We start from the raw sequence: 8,657 nt of genomic DNA, 5'->3' as shown, positions 1-8,657 counted from the left end.
GGAGCAGACTTCACGTTGGTCAGATCACTGAACCTTCATGAGTTCAGCTGAGAGATGCAAGGTGTGGTACTCAAGTGGATGGGACTGGAGGCATAGAGACAGGGAGCAGGTGTCTAAGGAACATCTGAAGACCACAGCTAAGCACTCAGTGACAGATTTGATGGTAGTGATCTGGAGGAAGGCAAACATCTGGATGCTTCCTAGGTTTCCACGATGGTGTGAGTAGCTGGATTGGGACAGCACACATGCATTTAGAGGAAGCTGACTATTGCCCAGCCTATTCTCTCTCTCCTCCCCTCTCTCTCCTTCCCTCCCTCTTCCTCTCTCTCCCTCTTTTTCTCTCCTTTCCTCTTCTCCTCTTTCATTCCCTTCATCCTCTTTCTCCCTTCTTTCTTTCTTTCTTTCTTTCTTTCTTTCTTTCTTTCTTTCTTTCTTCCTTTCTTTCTTTAACAAACGAGGTCTCATTTATCTTGATCTTGCCTTGCACACACTACACAGCAGAGGGCTTGCTTGAAACATACACTACAACACCAGGTTTCTGCAGAGTGGGGGATGAGACCTAGGGCTTTATGCATGCAAGGTGAGCCAGCAGTCTACTGAGTGAGTCATACACCCGGCCTCACCCAAACACATAAGTAATAACGTTTGTTGTTGTTTTTAATTATAGAGGCAAAATGTAGCCAAATTGTCAATTCCCCATTCCCCCTGTAGCCAGAGGCTGTGACATATGTAAGAGGCAGATATCAGAAGCCTTATGGGGATATATTTGTTCTCAACTAAGAGGAGAGAGTCAATCTCTAAAATAACAAGACAAATATTTATAGCTGAGAAGCACCAGAGAAAGCAAATAAGATCATCCACACCTGAAAGTAATAAAAAAATGAGAGAAAAGAGGAAGGGAGAAAAATGAATAAAACAAATAGGAAAACAGGTTAATATACCTAAAGCCAAGCACATGAGGAATCATGTTACATTATGACCATATCAGCATGGTTGTGTAGACAATAGCAGCATTAAAAATACAGGGAACAAAAATATCTGGGAAAAAAAACCAGACAATTGCACAGTGAAGAGTCTGAAACTTCAGTGCTGTTTTCCCAATAGTCAATAAAGCAAGCTAACAGAGGAACATTGACCTGGCCTCATATTTTAGAAGTCTGTTTCCAATAAGAGCAGAAGGGACATTCCTCTCAAAGCCACACACATTTCTAGCAGGGCAGACTTTATTTATGGTCAGAAAATAGGTCTCAGCAAAGAAAATGTACTCAGAGATGCAAACTATTCTCAACCATGATGATATTAAAAGAAAAACCAACAACAAAAGATACCTGGAAAGTCCCCAAACCAAGCAATGTACTGTCCCTACTACAAGGTTCAAAGAATAAATGGAAACGAAAAGAATTTTTAATTTAACATGAGAAAATGCAACGTTTGAAATGGATTGGATAGCACTGCACTCCAGCAGTAATTACAGGAAATCTATAACGTAGCAAGCTACTATCAGAAAAGAAAAATCAGGACTGGAGAGATGGCTCAGTAGTTACGTGCACAGAGGACCTGGGTCTGATTTCCAGCACCCACACTGAGGCTCTCAACCATCCATAACTCCACTTCCAGAAGACCTAATGCCCTCTTCTGGCCTTTGTTGGCACTTTATGTGAGGAAAAAAATACCCATACACATAAAATTAATTTAAAAAAAAATCTTTAAAAGCTGACAGAAGGCAGTATCTGTGAGCATCTTAGCTTCCATGTTGAGAGAGGGAAAAAAGGAAGGGAGAAGAAAGGGGCAGAGAGACAACAAGACAGAGAAGAGACAGGAGAGAGGAGGAGATAGTGAGACAGAAAAAAATAAAAAGGGTAAGGTAAAGAAAGGAAGAGTAGAAATCAAAAAAATCAAGAAAAAGGAAAACAATTTATAATAACTCAAAGTGGAAATAACCTGAACTTCAATTTGTAGGAAGAATAATGAGTACATTGTGGTATATCCATTCACTAGAATACTACTACACAATGAAAAAGGAAGTATTGCTACACTCAACAAAATGGACCAGCTTCAGCATGGTCCTGCATATTGAAAGGATCAAGACAAATATCTACATATGATTCTATCTATAAAGAAATATACAAAATGTACATGTAACTTAAAGAGACACAAAGCAGAGTGGCTACTAGAGGCTGGGGTTATGAGTGAGAGAGAGGCAGGGATTAAGAAGGAGGGGGATGGTGCGCTCACCATTTTGCTATGGTAATGATTTCCCAGGCCTATACGTATGTCAAAATCAACAAAACTTTATGCTTGTGCAGATTGATTGTATCAATCATACTTTAGTAAAGATGCTTTTTAAAATATGTGATTGTTACTGAAAAAATAACTGTTAAATTTGCGTATTTTCTGCTACCCGTGTGAAACAGAGTTGTGTTTTTAAAATTCCTTGTGTCTTAGAATTACATAACACAGCAATAAATGTGTTTGACCTGAGACTCCAGTGGTTGAGATATGACAGGGCAGACTCCTTTGGAATAATGGTTGGAAGGCAGAAACTGTCTTTAGATGTATCGAGATCAGGACGTTCTGATGCCAGGCCCGATAGCAGGAAGATCAACAAGTTCAAGGCCAGCCTGAGCTTTAAACAGTTTAAAAACAGTATAGATAACTTCAAATCTCTCTCAAAGTGAAAAGCATGAAGTGGGCAGTTGTTTAAAGTGTGCTGGGTTTGTCCCCAGGTGTTCAAAACCAAAATTAAGTCACTCTGCTAGAGGCTGGTAAACAAACAAACAAGCAAACAGAAAACGAGTGGCTTCCCGGCTTGTCATGACTCCTCACAGATTGTCCCTGATCTAGTCTCTACATGGCATCCCATCTTCCTTTGCGATGCATCTTGGAAAGCCTACGTTTTCTCATGTGTTTGTGAAGAGAGATGGTCATGGGATAAATTTGGAGTGCATATAAAAGTGGTGAGCGTGTAGCTAGCTACAGCCTTGGATTCACAAAAGGGTGCCTGAGAGGGCCAATGGGTCCGTCTCATTATCTTGTAAATGTGGCTGTTTTTTTTCCCGTCTCTAAAATTGATGAAACACAGAAATGAAAATTTGAAAAGAAAACCCTCACGGACAGAACTTCATGGTATTTTTGAAGTGACAATGAAATGCTTAGTCTTAATTGCCAGCCCTGCTCAGAGGCAGGCTCCGGTGTCACGGCAAGCCTGTTAGTCTTTCTGTGTGAGGCCCTTGCACTGTGAAATGTGGATCTCTTCACAGGGCACTGAACTTCTGTGGGGACTCAGCAATACTGGCAGAGGGCTTTGGATGGAAGACTTCCCTCTTCCGGCATGCTGCTTCCAGACCTGTTACCATGTCTGATTAGGAGGTAGAAAGCTGGTTCTCAACCTGTGGGTTGTGACCCCTTTGGGGCTCAAATGACCCTTTCACAGGGGTGGCATAGCAGACACCCCGAATATCAGATACTTATATCAAATTTTATGACAGTAGCAAAATCACAGCTATGGAGTAGCAACAAAGTAATTTTATGGTTGGGGGTCGTCACAACCTGAGGAAGTATATTAAAGGGTCCCAACATTAGGAAGGTTGAGAACCACTGAGGTAGGGAGACCCCAGTGTCCTGCCCACAGTCACTGAATGAGGGAAGCAGCCAGATGCCCTCTGCAAGACTGATTTCTAATTTCGCAGCAGCCTCTGGGCGTATGCATCAGGGTGAAGAATGTCAGCACAGCAGCGAGCCTTTGTCATCTGCTTGCTTCTCCCTTCTCTCTTTCTCCTGCCCTGGCCTCGGATTTTCTCAGATCCGCTTTGCCATGACCTACAGAACAAACCCCAAACACACCCCAGAACCTCTCCGGGAGCACTTGGGATCACAAGCCTGTTTTTCTTTGTGCTCCTATTAAGCTGACTAGAGGTCTGCTCACTTTTTGTGTCCCTAGATATGAAACTTAAGACTTGACAGTCACCCATGCAGAAAGTAATCTCATTTTCGAAAATGGTTTTTGTAATACATTGGTTAAATAACACACACACATACACATACACAGGAGAAAATGAAAAGCCCTGGTGTTCTTTGCAACAAAAAAACCAAACATTGCTAATATTTTACTGTTGTTTAGTTTTACTGTTGTTCTGTACAAAAAGCAAGGCAGATAACCCAAACACCCTCACCATCTCTGGTGCCATTATAGATTCTCCTCATCTCAAGGTCCCAACCTGACCTTCCTCCTGACTTGGCTGCACCTATGCCCTCCTGGGTGGTTGGTTGTTCTATGCCTGCCCTGACCTGCTGCACTGTTGGTTGGGTAGCACCTCAGCTCCATAACTTCTCTATTTCCCACCTTCCAAAACTATGCAGTCTGCTCCCAAACAGGAGCAGTTGTACACCTGTTAATTTGTTTTATAACATCTCTAGGTCCCACTGATAGCAACCTTTACTGGGACTGGGACAGGGACTCCGCTTTCTTTCCGTACACTCTCCCCACTCTCCACACATGGTCCAAATAACACTTGCTTCATGAGAACTCCTGTATCCATCTTAGCATTGGGATGGAGATTTCTAGCGGATGGCTACGATGATTTTTCTCTTGGCTTGGTTTTGTTTTGGCAGAAGACTTCAAGGTCTGAAGGTGGAAAACATCTAGGGAATATCCTAGCAAAGAGCTAGGCCATCTGTGAAAGATTTCCAGAAAGAAGAGGTCAATCTATGTGCAGGCTGGGCACACACCTCCAGCCCACAAACGACATGGCAGTTAGAGGGGGTTGAGAAGGAAGAGAAGCCAGTGCCAGGGAAGTGCACTTGCTCTGACCTTTGTGCCTTGGGATGCATTTCTGGAGCAGAAACTGCTCAGATCAAGGGTCAGAGGGCATCAAGGACTTCTTCTCCTCGGCGGGCAACATCTGCGCTTGTTTGTAGCAAAGGATCTAGACTTAAATTCTCACCACTGGTTAGTCTTCTTTCCTAAAGGCTTTTGGGGTAACTTCCTCTAGAGGCGCTTTCGAGGGCCAGTGAGATGGGTCACATGGTAAAGGGCTTGCTGCCCGCGCCTGGAGATCTGAGTTCACTCCCTGGGATCCACGGAACACTGAAAGGACAGTGCCAGTCTCACAAAACTGTGCCATGGTCTCCACACGTATATCATGGTACACACGCCCACATGCATGCATACATATAAATATACAATACACATCATAACTAGGTTTTTTTTTTAAAGAGAAATGCATTTGAAGCCCCCTTTAACTCATTTTCTCATTGATCAGGTAGGTTAACCCTGAAATGAATAGATCAGTCACTCCTTTGTGATTCCCTCCTTTTCAGTCAAACTCCTTCCCCTGCCTCCGGGGACGAAGAATGTTTCTCCTCTCTCTTTCCAGAATACATTTCCCATCCTGTCTTCTCTGGGACAAAGGATCCTACCCTGCCGACTGGAAATACAGTGTGGACAAGAAGCAGTCAAAAGCTGTTGACAACATCATGAAACCCCAGAAGGAGGACTTGTGGAAAGATGGAGCATCCAGAAGAGGCAGAATCAAAAGCGAAGAAGAAGCAGATTCAAGCCCAGTGACCTGGCAGATACCACTCGGCCAGGCTCACAGGCATGTGGAAGGTAAGCTGTGGTCATAGACCCCAAAACGAAACAGCTTATGTTACATAAAGATTTCTTATTATTTTTTTTTTCAGGTAACAAGCCTGGCTGGGCAACTTGTCCCAAGCGGATCGCAAGTGTGGCTCCATGAGGTCACCCAGCAGCTAGGTTTAATGAATCCCCAAAACATGTGTTCCATCCTTGAGTCCGGTCTCTTAGTCCAGGAAGGGGGAGGAGAGCAGGGAGGGAAAACAGCCCCTGGTGAATGCAGCTGTGGTGCTGCAAACACCTTTCTCTTGCACCCTGTGCTCCACTTGGCCGCAGGTACTCAGAGGAAACCAGCCCTTTAGCTATCACTGTGGAAGTATCCGAGGACAGGCTTGCTATGCCTGGTGGATCCAGACGTTTATTCCATGACTTTATTGTTCGTGGGATGTAGTGATGCAAAGAGCATCGTGGCTGAAGGGCAGGCCCAGGTGTCCCACCTCGGGCATCAGAGAAAGAGAGAGAAGGGAAGGGGCCAGGCCAAGAGATCAACCATCTCCAGCGAGCCCAGTCTTTCCAGCCAAGCCCAGCAGCCAAGAGTTTCTAGCATTGTCCAATAATTTCATCGAATTAGAAAACCGTCATTGATTAAACAGCGCTCTCATGATCCAGTTGCCCCCCCACCCCCCACTGTGTGAGACTTGGGCTTCCACACAAGAGCCTTGGGGTAGACTATAGCTCTTTATCGTGTCCCCATCAGTGTCAGCACAACAGGCACTGGGAAGCGGTGGGCCTGCCAGTGATTTCTAAAGCAACGTGTCGCTTCTGTCCTGCATTAAACCCCTCAAACACTGAGGCGTTCTGTCGCTGCCTCTGAAGTCGTCCTATTGGAGGCTTCATGGCTCTGTGACTGGAAGCTTCAAAATTCCCCACTGAACTAGGTTCAGCAATCCCGGACGGCTCAAGTAATTTCCAGGTAGGTCTCTAGCACTTTCCAAAGGGAGACTCTACGAGAGAGCAAAAGGAAAAAGTGAGGCTGGGAGAGATCTCGGGCTTTGTGACCTGTGTGTCATTCAAGGGAGCACATTGTTAGAATTATAGAGCGCATTCCCAAGATCTGACAGCAGGGGGCACAAGTGAGGCGCTAGGGCAAAACATTGAAGAAGGCTCTCAATGTCAGAGCTGCCATGGCAAAGATCCTAAGAACGCATACTTCTTTCAATCACACAGGTCGCTTCTGCTAGCTGTAGCCCTGATACTGCCCACGACAGCAAAGTATTTACTAAAAAGGAACGAGCGAGCATGTGTCCCAAGGAGAATCCCACTTGTTTTTTGTTTTTTTTTTTTGTTTTTTTATTGTGACAACTTGTTGACACACTACAAAACTGCTAGATCCGCGAGAACAGAAACCTCTCAACTGCAGCTTTGCAGAGCGAGACCTCCACACCAGGCCCGGTGGTCTGCCGCTTGAGAACAAATGCAACGTAGCACAAACACAGAAGAGGCTCTTGTCCTGCCTCCAGTCAACCGATTGTTACTGTCATTGTTAGCGTGGGTTAGTTCCCTCAGTTGCTCTCCACTTTGTTTTTTAGGGCAGCATCTCTCCCTGAATCTGGGTTTTTCCGATTGGCGAGGCTGGCTGGCTAGTGAGTCACAGGCCTGCTAGTCTCTACCCATCTTCCCAGCACAAACGCCCACACTCCCACTTCCTACTCTTACGGGTGCTTGTAACTTGAACTCGGGTCTTTGAGATTGCGCGGCAACTGTTCACCACTGAGGCATCTCCCCAGCCTCTGTCCTTCTTATTGTTGAGTTACTGAAGACAGACTATTTACAGGAACGCAGAGGCGTCTGGACCTTTCCGGAACAAAGGACAGGCTCCCCTAAGTCTTACACTTCCGTCGACCGCCGCTGAGCACCGAGACTCAGGCTGTGTGGCACGTGTCCAGCGCCTTTACCGAAAATAACTTGAGCTCCCACCACCCCCTGCCGCTCTCAGTGGGAGTGTCACAGGAGCCACAGAGGCACAGCAGCCTCTTCTCTGGCAGGTCAGACAACTCTAATGAAAGCCGCTCGGCTGTCGCCCGAGAGGAGGTTTGCTCTGCGCCAAGCCGCTGCTCCACCAGCCTCCACTAAGTAAAGACAGATGACTGGGAAGTCACCCCCGATCAGGTGGAGGAAAACGTGGAACAGCTTCGCTCTCCAGGTACTCGCTGCTCCACTCCTTCCTTCTCATGACCAGCAAGTATGTATAATCATAGTTGCTCACAGCCATCCCTAACTCCAGTTCCAGGGCCTCTGAGCCCTCTTCTGACACCTCTGTGAGCACCAGGTTCACACTTAAGGCATGCACATACGTGCAGATAAAACACATAAAATAATATAAATCGTAAAACAAAACAAAACAAAACTGAACCCAAGTGTGAGTGTAAGGGGCATGCCGTGGGATGGGTCATCCAGAAGTGTCTTCCACATGCCTGTGTGCACACCCTGATAAAGCAGAGTTGTCAGTAAACAAATTAAATACGGTACATGGGAAATCAGCTATCACCTACATGGGAACTAACACGGAGCCTTCAGAGAAGAAACGGGCACAGGAGCTGGAGCCAACTTTCAAGTGAAGACGGAAAGGATGAGACACTTCTCTGGGATGCATCAGGGGAAACATGGTCCAGTCAGTGACAGTGTGTCTAGCAGAGACAGTGTGTCTCAAAAGGCTGAGATGGGGGCTAAGGAGAGAGCTCAGTGGGTGGAGCACTGGCTGCCTAGTGTGCACAAAGCCCTGGGCTCCATCCCAGCTCTGCATGATGCACAGTTACAGTGGTTATAGTCCCGGCACTCAGAGGGTAGAGGGGAAGGGTACCAGAAGTTTATGTTTCTCCTTGAAGAGCAAGAACGAGGCTAGCCTGAGATACAGGAGACCCTGCCACAAGACAGACACACAGACAAACGATAAATAAAATGAGTAGGCTAACACACACACACACACACACACACAGAGGCAGGGATTCTAAGGAAGAGGGGACAAATGTGTGTTATAAAACAGGTCTTAAGGATTGAAACTGAGTCAACAGCAGGAATTGAA

The sequence above is a fragment of the Meriones unguiculatus genome, chromosome 4 (genome assembly GCF_030254825.1).
Source record: "Meriones unguiculatus strain TT.TT164.6M chromosome 4, Bangor_MerUng_6.1, whole genome shotgun sequence".
Taxonomy (NCBI): Eukaryota; Metazoa; Chordata; class Mammalia; order Rodentia; family Muridae; genus Meriones; species Meriones unguiculatus.
Note: the sequence above shows the minus strand (reverse complement) of the source record.